This window comes from Microcaecilia unicolor, chromosome 1, assembly GCF_901765095.1.
Source record: "Microcaecilia unicolor chromosome 1, aMicUni1.1, whole genome shotgun sequence".
NCBI classification, from domain to species: Eukaryota; Metazoa; Chordata; class Amphibia; order Gymnophiona; family Siphonopidae; genus Microcaecilia; species Microcaecilia unicolor.
Window position 1 is genome coordinate 713,177,731 of NC_044031.1, and position 14,084 is coordinate 713,191,814.

At 41.2% G+C, this 14,084-nt stretch overlaps 1 long non-coding RNA gene across 1 annotated transcript in view; it reads right to left on the reverse strand.

Annotated features, from left to right (window-relative positions):
* The window catches only part of LOC115460645, a 67,831-nt gene extending 53,960 nt beyond the window's left edge, over nt 1–13,871 (reverse strand). Inside the window, exon 1 of the long non-coding RNA XR_003940532.1 lies at nt 13,794–13,871. This is a non-coding gene — a long non-coding RNA (uncharacterized LOC115460645). The remainder of the gene's footprint in view (nt 1–13,793) is intronic.
* Nucleotides 13,872–14,084: the final 213 nt, after the last annotated feature.

Here is a 14,084-nt window from a genome sequence, read left to right on the forward strand (position 1 = left end):
CACCCCATGTCCAGCATCCCCCTCTCTATTCTACTCCTCTTCAATATCCAGCATATCCCTTCTGACTCCCTCCATATCTCCTTCTGTGTCCCTATTCCCTCAAGTCCCTTTTTACTTCGAGAGAGAGAGAAAGAGAGAGAGAGAGAGAGAGAGAGAAAATTTGTCCAGGAAGTACTCCTGCTGCCTAATATCCAGTGAGGAGCACAATGGTATGGGACTGGCATTAAACTGAAGATGAAACCCAGGTTGAGTGAATTCAGCTATAGTCCAGGATGAGAGTATCCTCCAAGACCCTTTGAAGAGTGGAGGAGATAGGAAGAAATCCAGGAGGTGAGAGGGGGCCCACGTGCCTGAAACATGTGGAAATACCTAGTTTCGGAAAGAGAAGGAAGCAATTTACCTCATAAGCCTGAAAGAGGTTGCAATACCATTTGGCATTTATTTTGAAAAGGTACTGTTCACACGATTGTTGGTCATTGTTCTATTCAGTAAAGTGACTTTCAGTTACGCAACAGAGCAATTGTGCCAAGGGACTCCTGCCAAGGGCGTGGGAGCAATGGAAGCCTGGCTGATATCTAGATGTATATGTATGGCCTTGGAGAAGAGTCTAACCCCCCCCCCCCCCCTTCGCACCTTCTGAACCAACAAAACAGATCTGTAGCCCTCACGAATCTGCTTATCCAGGGGGTTCAATAGGGGACCTGCCTACAAGGTTTACTCCTAAATGAAGACGTTTGGGATTGACCTTGAGCTGTTGTATGCTGTCCTGACCCTAGCTACACTCATCATCTAAAAATGCATCTAAAAAGCTCCTTCTTTGCTAATACAGCTCTGTATGTATCACAAAGAAAGGAAAATGTGAAATCCTGAAGCATTAGTCCTTCCCTACTACAGTCAACAAACAAACTCTATACTGTTTGCTTCTTATCATGCAAATTTCTAAGTTAGATTATTTATTGCTACATAAAACTCCAGAGAATATACAGCTGTCTTCTATGTTAGTGGTCATTCATCAAGATCTAGGGCAGTGTTACTCACAGCATCACTGTCTATGTGTGGGATAAGTAATGGAGAAAGTATATTTCCTTTCATATGCCTTGATTGATTAATGTTATGCATTCAGCTGGAGCAGGTAAAGTTTCATGTTATATTGTTAATAGAAGTAAGCCAAAATACAGTCTTTGTTGTCTAACAAGACTGAAAAGTAATGTCCAGCACTTGTGACCTGTGAAAGTGGAGAGTTAGCTTTACCCAGTACAACCACAAACGGCTGGATGCAAAACAACATGGGAAACTGAGATCAGAGCAATATTTGCATTTATGGATATAAACTGCACTTGTTCACTTGTTGAATGACTCAGGATCACTCCTCTTATTCCTCAGGCTCTCTAGAGGCAGCACAGTGTTTTCCAGACTAGAACATGCTATTTTTAGCAAAAGAGCAAAGTAAAAACTGACGTGATTAAACTACAGGACAAACGATTTTAAGACAGTGTGTGCCTTGAAGAATGCATTCATTATTAAAAAACTGCTTTACTGTTTTCTTTTTAAGAGTGTTTATTAAATAAATTGTGTTTCTGCAGGGTACTTTGCTTAACCTACAAGAGCAGCAGAGGTAAAGAGGGGGAGAGAAGAGGCAGTGGAAAGAAGGAGCAGCATGTACATATAAATGTGTGACTAAATCTGGCTCTGTCTGGTAGGAAAGTGTGTGAACAGGGTTGTTGTGTTCTGCAGTCGGGGCAAGTGCCATGTCACAATCTGTGCACTGTGTTCACATGCCTCTGGTTGGGAAGACCTAAGGTTTGTTTTGGAGCTGTAAGAGTAATAAAAGGTAGGTGGGAGGTATAGCCATCATTCATCAGGGCTTGCTGAAAACTTTTACAGATATATTATTGTATGCACAAAGTTTTTAAAGACACACAGGCATTACCTCCTGTTTCCTGCAGCAGCTGAAGGGCAATGACTAGAATTTAAACAGTGCCAAACCTCTTCGAGAAAAACTGCATTGTCTCCCAATCAAAGAATGGATCTCTTCAAATTTGCACTATGGTCCACAAAATCATATACTGTGTAGTTCCAGGATACATGATAGACCTCATAGATCTACCAACAAGAAACAGAGTCAGTTCTGCTAGATCATACCTAAACCTACACTACCCAAATTGCAAAGGTTTGAAATACAAAACAACTTACGCATCCGGCTTCTCCTACATAAGTGCACAACTATGGAATGGCCTCCCAAAAGCTGTGAAAACAATCCATGACCACCTTAACTTCCGGAAATCACTAAAGACCATTTTATTGCAAAAGGCTTACCCCACTGACCCAACTTAAGTGCCGGAATCCAGCAACACAACAAAACCAAATCCCGTAACAAACACTATATAACTCTTCTTTTCAATGACTCTCCTACTGTATCTGTAACACATGAACCTCCTTGATAATAGCATCACGTTGCATATATGTTTTCCATTGAAGGCAACTAACGGCTCATGGTGCTATGTACGCCACATTGGGCCTGCAAATAGGTGGGAAAATGTGGGGTACAAATGCAATAAATAAATAAAAATGCTTTAGCAATGTTTCTGACATTTTTTGACAATTATGTGGCTCATTTGTTTGCATTTACATATGAGAGGAGAATTATATAACACCTACAGCCCAATGCTCAGAAGGCTAGCACCCGCGTTAACTAACACGCAATGCTCAAAGGCCCCTAGCATGGGCAACAACAAGCTTGGCAAAGATCAGCACTAATAGCATGCTAATATAGTCAAAAGGATGTAATAAGGTCATTTCCTATTCCCATCTATGCAGAGAACAGCGCACTGTGAACAAGGGTGCACTTACCACTGTAAACCTTACACTGGCTCAGAGCTGGCATTAGGGTGTATGATGAGACAGAGAAGCATTTTTAGGCTTAAACCAGTTTTAAAATCTGCAAAACAGCTTTATTTTTAAACCTGTTTTTATGTTTGATTCCCTCCCTAACTTCCACCATGTCACTTCCCCCCCCCCCCCCCCCCCCCCCCCGGTTGCCCAATAATATCAAAAGATTCATTGTTGTTCCCTGTACAAACCTCTAATGCACTGCCACTGTTAGTAAAACTAAACTTTTTGGTATTGTCTCTCTATTAAACATTATTGGTCTATCTTGGTTAGATATTGTGAACAATTGCTTCACAAATCTATTATAGCCTCCCCTGCGGGTATTATATTGGGCCAAATGGGGCACTGTGGGCCATTAATGTTGAAGGAACATATATTTATCTATAAAGCAGGAGTAAAAAAATGCATCTTGCAATACTGGACTCAGAGTACTTCCCCTCCCTTCTGGCACTGGAAAAATGCATTCCATACTTTAATGCTTATGGAAGCACGTGATGCAGGTATGACTTTGAAGCACAGAGAGAAATTTTGGTCTGTTTGGGAGCCTTATGTACTAGCGTTATCTCCTAGAGTACATACTCTTTTATTGAATCAGCTCTCTCTATAACCTGGAGGAGGCTTACTTAGGGGAGGGGGTGGGGATGAGGAGGGGAGGAGGTAAGAGGGTAGGAGGATTATGGTTGATTGTTTTTTCAATGTTTATGGAATGTTTGATGGGGGGGTGGGCTATAAGAGTCCAAGCTCTCCACACCTTTTGTAACATTATATCAGGTTTTTCAGAGTGTTGATTGTATATTAATATGCGTTATATGACTCTTGCTCATTTCTTACAAGGTGGGGGGGAGGGTTCTATGGGAGATGGAAGCTTTTGCTTAGAACATAGGTTGTTTCTATGTACCAATTTATTTGTACGTTTGGCTGGTGAATTTAATAATAAAATGATTTCATCTAATGACTGCGCTCATGTGAGAGTGCTTATGAGTGCCAATAAGGTTCAACAACTGCACTAGCAGAAAATGGATTGTTTAATTTGATAAAAAGTTCCTTCAAATCAGGCCAGGTTGCAATATTTCTGATGTCTTCGGACTGGGTCTGCAGGTTATGATCAAGGGAATTTGTGAAACACTTGACTTCCATATTGTCATTAGCATCTGCATTAGAACTAATGCTGTCTAATTCATCACTAGCATCTTTATCTGCATTATTATTATCATGCTGACCAATTACAAAGAAGGCTTTCACAAAGTTGGAATCTTTGTCTGTTGTTCTAACAATTTTTTGTCTGATGGTGGACTCTGTTTGAATATCTTCGAGAACTGATGCAAGAACATCAAATGTGTGGGAACCCTTCAGTCTTAAGCTTAGACAAGCAGACTTTCTTCCTAAAGACTCTTATCAATCTAGTGGACAGTTACCCTAATGTAAAATTTCCAATGAGATGAACATTCTGTTATGGTACAGACATATGTCTGTTCACCAAGAACTGCTACCAGCTTCATCTCCACTTTAAAGTGGCCCAACTTATCACTGTTCTGTTAGGCTGGAGACTAGTAACCAGTCCAACAAACACAGGCAACTCTAACATACCAGCTCATAATCGAAAGTGATCGCCGGCCATTTCCCGACACAAATCGGGAGACGGCTGGCGATCTCGGAAAAGCGGCGAAATCAGTATAATCGAAAACTGCTTTTTTTGACAGCATCGCCGCTTTCCCGTCGCCTCGGCGGCGAAGCGAAGGTGGGACATGGGCGGGTATGGGCGTGGCTACCAGATAGCCGGCTTTCGCCGATAATGGAAAAAAATACGGCGTTAAGCAGTATTTCGCCGGGTTTACTTGGTCCTTTTATTTTCACGACCAAGCCTCAAAAAGGTGCCCAAACTGACCACATGACCACTGGAAGGAAGCGGAGATGACCTCCCCGTATTCCCCCAGTGGTCACTAACCCCCTCCCACCAAAAAAACCCCACTTTAAACACTTTTTTCTAGCATGTATGCCAACCTCAAATGCCGTACCCACCTCCATGACAGCAGAATGTGTTCTGTCCTCCGACAGCCTTTTCCTGCTTGTGATGTGGCTCTGGGGTGAGTGTGACACCTTTTCTGTTATTTGCACTGCAGAGTCACATCAGCAATGCATTGTGGTGGGTGTAGGTATTGGTAGTTGGTAGGCTCTACTCCCCTGGTGCTTTCCCCCTGCTTACTGGGTCAGAGTGTGCCCTGCTTTGTTTCCTGTTGTAGTCCATGTGGTAGTGGCCATTTTTGTAAGCCAGTTTTAGTTCCCTTTCCTGTGTTACCCACGTTAGAGAACATAGTTCTTACCTTGAATGGTGCTGAAAGAGGGCATTGTACACCATTGTGCCAGCTCTGACCTACTGCTCATCTTAGTACCAGGGGACTCTTTGCCAGTGGGGCACAGCCTCTGATCTGCAGTTAACTGTGAGTAAACGTGCTTATTCAAATAAAGGACTTTTTCAAAGAGATTAATCTTCAGGTGTCAACTGGTGTGCCAAAGTTATACAGCAGCAATAAGTCCTAGAGGCTGTATGCAGGTCCCTGGAGCAGTTTTAGTGGGTGCAGTACATTTGTGGGTAGTGGGTTTGGGGGGGGGGGCTCAGCTCCCAGAGTAAGGGAGCTATGCACATGGGAGCTTTTCTGAAGTCCACCGCAGTGACCCCTAGGGAGCCTGGTTGGTGTCCTGCCATGTCAGGGGGGCCAGTGCACTAAAAATGCTGGCTCCTCCCACGGCCAAATGCCTTGGATTTGGCCGGGGTTTGAGATGGCCGACATAACTTTCCATTATCGCTAAAATACGAAGCCACCCATCTCAAACCCCGGCCAAATCCAAGGCATTTGGCTGGCCAGAACTGTATTATCGAAACAAAAGATGGCTGGCCATCTTTTTCGAAAATACGGGTCTGGCCAGCTGTTTGCGGCACCGCCAAAATACATCGCCGGCCATGTATTTCGTCGGCGCCATTCGATTATTCCCCTCATAGTAACATAGTAGATGACAGCAGAAAAAGACCTGCACAGTCCTTCCAGTCTGCCCAACAAGATAAACTCATATGTGCTACTTTTTGTGTATACCTTACCTTGATTTGTATCTGCTATTTTCAGGGCACAGACCGTAGAAGTCTCCCCAGCACTAGCCCCACCTCCCAACCACCAGCCCTGCCTCCCACCACCAGCGCTGCCACCCAATCTTGGCTAAGCTTCTGAGGATCCCTTCCTTCTGAACAGGATTCCTTTATGTTTATCCCACGCATGTTTGAATTCCGTTACTGTTTTCATCTCCACCACCTCCTGCAGGAGGGCATTCCAAGTATCCACCACTCTCTCTGTGAAAAAATACTTCTTGACATTTTTCTTGAGTCTGCCCCCCTTCAATCTCATTTCATGTCCTCTAGTTCTACCGCCTTCCCATCTCCGGAAAAGGTTCGTTTGCGGATTAATACCTTTCAAATATTTGAACGTCTGTATCATATCACCCTGTTTCTCCTTTCCTGTTCTTATAGGTTATATTCACTGAACAGCAAAACTTAAAATGAGAAAAAACCTACTGTTAGCGTGACAAGGTTTGCAATAGCAAAATCCTGTTCCCAGGTTTGCTGTTTCATTTTGTTTACTGAGGAATCATCATTTACATCTCCCTTCTGCTTTTACTTTTATCTTTAGCATCAAAGTAACCAATTAGTAAAACTTGGCAAAATTGTTATTTCATAGTAAAAATAACAAATGTTATCCTATACTTCTTTACAAATAAAAGTAATAAAACTTGTACTTATGTACAATAACTACACTAACTACACTGCACAACTACACCAGCAAAAGAAAAAGAAAAAAAATGAACTGAGTTTAAGCATAAACGAGCAACGTACCTAACCCCGATCGCACCCAGCACTTCCAACGGCAGAGCTAAGTATCGATATTATCTTATATGGCAGTGTGCTGTTTCGAATTGAAGAATCTAGTACTAGCATTTTCCAGGTAGGTAGGAAGGAAGGCCTGGCAGTGCGATGATGGTGGTAGTGGTGTTGAGATCACAAGCTGCCCTAAAGCTCAACTCATGCACCTAGTTCTGAGCACTTTTCAAAATATTTAGCTATATTGCTTATCACTATTTACACAAGGTTTTTTAAAGATACAATTAGTAGAGTATAACAATAGGTTTCTGTTTTTCTTTTATTTAATATATTAGAGAGGTGTGGTAGCCGTGTTAGTCCACTCTTAAAGGTTATCAATATCTGACATTTCTGAATACACACCAGACCAAACCTCTAAAATACTACCGGTACATCGATGACATTTTTATGATTTGGACGGAGGGTGAAGAAACTCTGAAACAATTTTATTCTGCATTCAATACATACCATCCTACAATCAGATTCAAAATTGACTACTCTCCAGAAAAAGTCAATTTTTTGGACACCACAGTCTCAATCAGTGATGGCTGTATACAAACATCTGTATACAAGAAACCCACAGACAGATGTAGCTATCTCCACAACTCCAGCTTCCATCCTTCACATACAAAAAGATCCATCATTTACAGCCAAGCCACAAGATACCACCGTATCTGCTCTGACCCAGGGGACAGAGACAGACACCTTAAAAGCCTGACTGAATCCTTCAAACAGAAGGGCTACAACCCCAAAATAATCTCCAAGAATATTGCCTCCTCCCTCAAAACACCCAGGGAGAATCTGCTACAGTACAAAAAGAAAAAATCCACAGACAGAATCCGCTTGTAGTGACATACAATCCAGAGCTGGAAAAACTGAGGAAAATCATAAGAGATCTACAACCTATACTCCAGGAGGATGAATTACTGAAAGAGATATTCCCATCCCCACCAGTACTGGCCTTCCGACAGCCACCCAATTTAAAACACAAGCTAATCAGAAGTAAACTTCCTTCACAGACTGAAAAGGAACAGAAGGGCACACTTCCCTGTAATTTATCCAGTTGCAAACTATGCCAAAATATTTCACAGGACCCCAAAGTCATCCACAAAGGAAAGACATTCAACATAAAGGGATCTTTCACTTGCTCATCTTCCAATGTGGTATATATCATTCAGTGTAAAAAATGTAATGAAGGATGCTATATTGGAGAAACAGGCCAGATGCTTAAGACAAGATTCAATTTACATAGACATCATATAAACAATGCTGGTGCCAGCAGGGTTCCCACGCCTGTTGGGCAACATTTTACAAGACCAGGACACTGCACCAGTGACTTCACAGTGAGAATCCTCAAAGGTAACTTTAAAACCATACAAGAACGTAAGACCTTTGAAGTCAGAATGATTGAATATTTTAACACCCAACAGAAAGGACTTAACAAGGACCTGGGGTTCCTAGCCCATTATAAACCATAAAGCTGTATGTCTCTGTTGATCACCCTCCCCTCACCTGTCCACACCCACCCTGTTAGAATACCAAAGATATACTTTGATGTCCCCATGCATACTTCCTACCCACCCCCATCCTCCCACCCTGTCAGACTGTCATAGCAATGCTTGAATGTTTTTCACTTATATACACTGTCAGCTAGCACATTTGCTTATTTCCGATCTGACGAAGAAGGGCAACCTTCGAAAGCTAATCAAGAAATGTATTAAGTTATGTCCAATAAAAAAGGTATCATCTTATTTTCTTTTCCATGTTTTATTTTGTTTGATTTCTATTGATAACCTTAAGAGTGGACTAACACGGCTACCACACTCCTCTACTTAAGGTTATCAATAGAAATCAAACAAAATAAACATGGAAAAGAAAATAAGATGATACCTTTTTTATTGGACATAACTTAATACATTTCTTGATTAGCTTTCGAAGGGCAACCTTCGAAAGCTAATCAAGAAATGTATTAAGTTATGTCCAATAAAAAAGGTATCATCTTATTTTCTTTTCCATGTTTTATTTTGTTTGATTTCTATTGATAACTTTATTTAATAAAATTTTAACTGCCAGACCGTCAACCATTCTTCTAAGTTTTAGAGATCCCTTCTCATTGTTTCTACTCCCTTCAGGGTATCCACTCTATTATTGGCTATCTTTGTGTCATCCGCAAAAAGGCAAACCTTTCCTTCCAACCCTTCAGCAATATCTCTCACAAATATATTAAACAGAATAGGCCCCAGCACTGACCCCTGAGGAACTCCACTGCTCACCTTCCTTTCCTCTGAGAGGATTCTATTTACCATTAACCTCTGCCACCTGTCAGTCAACCAGTTTCCTATCCAGTTCATCACTTTTGGTCCTAAGTTCAGCCCTTTCAGCATATTCATGAGTCTTCTGTGGGGGACCATATCAAAGGCTTTGCTGAAATCCAAGCAGATTACATCTAGCGCATGTCCTTCAACCAGTTTTTTGGTCACTCAGAAAAAGAAGTCAATAAGATTCGTTTGGCAGGATTTTCCTTTGGTAAAGCCATGCTGCCTCGGGTCCTGTAATCCGTTGGCTTCTAGAAAGTTAACTATCCTTTCTTTCAACAGCGACTCCATTATTTTTCTTATCACCGACGTGAGACTTACCGGTCTGTAGTTTCCCACTTCTTCCTTGTCTCCACTTTTGTGAAGAGGGACCACATCCGCTCGTATCCAATCTTGCAGAATCTCTCCCGTCTCTAAAGATCTATTAAATAAATCTTTAAGAGGTCCCGCCAGGACCTCTCTGAGTTCCCTCAGTATCCTGGGATGTATCCCATCCGGCCCCATAGCTTTGTCCACCTTCAGATTGTCCAGCTGTTTATAAACTCTTTCTTCCGTAAACGGCGCAGTATCCACTCCATTCCCAGATATTCCCTTGGAAGCAAACCGCATCCCTTCACCAGGACTTTCCTCTGTGAACACTGAAGAGAAGTAATTGTTTAGCACGTTTGCTTTATCCTCCTTACTCTCCACATAGCCATTCTCATTATCTTTCAGTCTTGCAAATCCATTCCCATCTTTTCTCCTTTCTCCAATATATCTGAAAAAGGTCTTGTCCCCTCTATTTACATCTTTAGCCATTTTTTCTTCCACTTGTGCTTTCGCTAGCCGTATTTCCCTCTTCACTTCTTTGAATTTAATCCGATAATCTTTTCCGTGATTCTCTCATTGTGTTCTTTGGTATTTCTTGAAAGGCTTCATGTTTCTCTTGTTTTTGTTTACTTTCCTTGCGTAAAGATCAGCTGCCATATTTATAGCAGCCTTTAGCTTTGACCACTGATTTTCCACTTCTCCTATGTCTTCCCACGCCAACAGATCCTTCTTCAGGTATTCTCCCATTTTATCAAAATCAGCACATCTGAAATCCAGTACTTTGAGTTTTGTGCATCCACACTCCGCCTTTGCCCTTATATCAAACTATATGGTGTGATGATCACTATTACATAGGGGGGCACCCACCTGGATATTAGAAACACTTCCTCCATTCATGAGCACTAGATCCAGCATCGACCCTTCCCTCATGGGTTTCGTCAACATTTGTCTGAGCAAAGCACTTTGACACACATCCACACTCTCCCTACTTCTTTTCTGTTCTGCAGATGGAACGTTCCAATCCACATCAGACAAGCTGAAATCTCCCAACTGTCGCACCTCCCCTTTCATACCAATCTTTTGAATATCTTCTATCAGATTCTTGTCTAGCTTCTCCATTTGTGCCAGAGGTCTGTAGATAACCCCTGTGTGGATACAGGTCCCATCTTCTCTTTCCAGGGCAATCCATAAAGCTTCCTCCTTTTCCCAGGTTCCCCGCATTTCAGCTGCTCTGATATTGTCTCTCACATACAGCACCACTCCTTCGCCTCTTCGGCCCTCTCTATCCTTCCTAAAAAGATTATAGACCAGTATAGTCACATCCCATTCGTGGGAATTATTGAACCACGTCTCTGTAATAGCAACAATATCCAAGCTTTCTTCAAACATCAGGGCTTGCAAGTCTTGAACCTTTTTACCTAGACTACAAGCATTTGTACTCATTGCTTTCCATGTGCTTAATGAGTTTAGGTGGTTTTCTTTATTTAGATAACCTTTCCCACTGCCATCATGTTTATTCTGGGGGTGACTTTCTGAATTCCCTTGTTTCCTTTAGTCACCCCCGCCTTCTAGTTTAACATTAACTGCATGGGTACTGAACAGTGGCTTCCTGAAACAGTACATCATGCTCCATCTCTGGCCCTATTCAAATCAAGGCTAAAAGTCCACCTTTTTGAGGCTGCTTTTAACTCCTAACCCCTTACTCACTGTTCAGTACCCATGTTTGTTTTAATTATCTCCATAATAAATGTAACTCCCTAATCCCTTGTTTGTCCATCTTGAATAGACTGTAAACTCTGTTGCGCAGAGATTATCTTGTACGTGTGTGTGCAGTGCTACGTACTTCTAGTAGCACTATAGAATAATCTATAGTAGTAGCAGTAGTTTAAATATGCAGTTAATGTTAAATGTTATTATTTACAGATCATTCCTGATGTTTTATACCCCTAATGCAGGGTTTAGCTGAAACATGGCCATGTTGGGTTTTATGTAAAGTTTTAGGGGGGTCTTTTACAAAGGCGTGATAACATTTTTAGCACGTGCTAAACGATAGAGATGCCCATAGAAATATTTGGGCATCTCAAAAATTTAGCGCATGTTTATTTTTAGTGCATGCTTAAAATGCTAGCATGCCTTTGTAAAGGGGCCCTTAATTTGATGTTAAGTTTATGTTATTAAAATATTTTAAAATGTATCATAACTTATTATTTGTCTTATTAGTACTTGCTGCTTTGGAGTACTTATTAAAATATATTTTAATTAATGATTTATCATTGCCTTGCTTTTTTTTAGTCCTTTGGTTTTGTGCAAGGAGGTTGCCTCTCTGTTTTTTGTGGACTTTTGAGAAACCAGTTCAAATCTCACTGCTGCTACTTGTGATCTTGGGTCCATTGCTCCAGGAACAAACTTATGCACCCTTTTACTACACTGAGATAAGCACTAGTGCACGCTTACCAGAGTAAAAAAAAGTGCTTACTGCAGGACACGCTTAGGTACCCTGCGGTAATTTTGCACTTTGTGCACACTTCCCATGAGCTAAAAAAATAAATTTTACTTTTAGCACTGGGGCTAGGTCGGGGGTGGAGAGTAGGTGTGTTCTGCACTGATCAGTTAGCGCAGCTACATTGCCACATGGGGTTAACGTGTGAGCCCTTACCATATACAAAATAGTTAGCAGTAGGGTCTCACATGCTGATGGCCACACACTAATGGGGAAAATACAGCAAATAGGGTTTTCAGCCATTTTACTGCTGTGGTAAAATTGGCCTTAACACATGGGAAAGACCTGCGTAAGGGTGCGCTGAGGCCACCTGTTACCACAGTTTGTTAAAAGTGCCCCTTAGATTGTAAGCCCTCAAGGGACAAGGACATGCCTCAATATAACTCGCTTTGAGCTACTACTGAAAATATGTGAGCTAAAATCCAAATACTAAATAAACTCTCAACATTTTGGCTTATTTTCAAAACAGAAAACTATCCAAAAAGCAGCACAAAGTGTCAGGTGGATGGGGTTTTTCTTTTTTGCCTAAACATCCAAATTGTTATTTTTGAAACTCATTTTAAAGACTTTTTTCTATGCAGTTTGTCTGCCCACAACTTGCCCCTACCACTCCCCCTTGTGATTAGTTGTTACTCCTGCCTCTTTGACAGAGGTTGCATATAGAGCTTTATTTTTTGAATAGATCTTTCATTTGGCCTCCACCATTCAAAAACAAAAATTGAATCTATAAATAAATATGAATCAACTCTCCCATGGTGTCAACATAACTGTTTTTAATCATGGGAAAGGAAGCGACCTAGTGGTTAGAACAATGGGCTGAGAACTGCTTCTGCCATAGATATTCCTTGTGATGTTAGGCAGGTCACTATCTCCCATTGCCTCAGGTATCCATTTACAACAGAAGCTCTTAGGGGCAGGGACTAATTGTTCATTAATGCTTATCATTCCCCTATGGTGCTATAAATTGATTAGAATTATTATATGAAAAGAATGTTCTATGGGAGCCTGAAAATTTGTGCACCATATATTGGACACAGAAAAGATACACAAGTGTGTCCAGAAAATAGCAGTCATTTTGTTTCAGGTAAATTATGAATATTAATTGAGAATGAATAGTAGCTAGGTCTGAGACTCACAAATTCAAAAGATGTGCTAGTGTTTTAACTCCCTCACTGTCACACCTATGCAAATGTGTTTCCACAACAGGAAAAATGGTACAACCTAGCTCTCTCATATTTGTTCTACCTAGTATGTGAATTTTGCCAGTTCTCTCCCCTCTCCCCCGTTTGTGATTGAATGTCTGTATATGAGCCTAGGAACATAAGAATAGCCATACTGAGTCAGACCAATGGTCCTTCTAGCCCAGTGGCCAATCCAGGTCACAAATACCTGGCAGAAACCCAATTAGCAGCAACATTCCATATGATGGAATGAGGAAACCACTTGCGTGCCCTGGGATTGGTATTTTATGAAGGTCTGTATCATGGACATTAATGTTAGGGATGGACATTGTTTGCAACAGCATAAGAAATGTGAACAACATTTCCCATGTCATTTTGCATCATTTTAGACTAAAATGACAAAAAGAACCCCTAAACTTTTAGGTTTTGTCCTGTGTCGTAAACAGTGCGCATTAACCATGACTATCATACCACACTTACAGTATTAATGTGTGTCATTGGTAATTATGTCTCATTGCATAAAATGGGACTTGCAGTAAAATAATATACATTAATGGCATTCGTGTGTGCTACTATGTTAATTTATATTACTAACTCTAGCTGGTAGCAGAGTTCCATTAAATTTTGGTGAGGTGAATATTTTGAAATGTCTCAGGACATTAGATATCTACTTAAAGAAAAACAAACCAACTTACTTGGGTTCCTGTATTAGAGCAGCTAGGCATTCTGAATGATGCTACTCCTTGAATCGTGGGGAGGAGCACAGTATCTGAAAGACTGAAAGATTACATGGATCCTTCAAGTAACTTGCTTGGTAAAAGGAGGTCAGTGTAATATTAACACTTCTCACATGTTGCTGGTTTTGTTTCATGTGGTTGACAGACCCCCATAGTGTAAGAGAAAAGATGGTGTATGTGGGCGCTGAGTTTTCAAAGACACAAAAGTGCACAAGCTCATTGGGCCTGTTTTCCTACTGAAACAATACT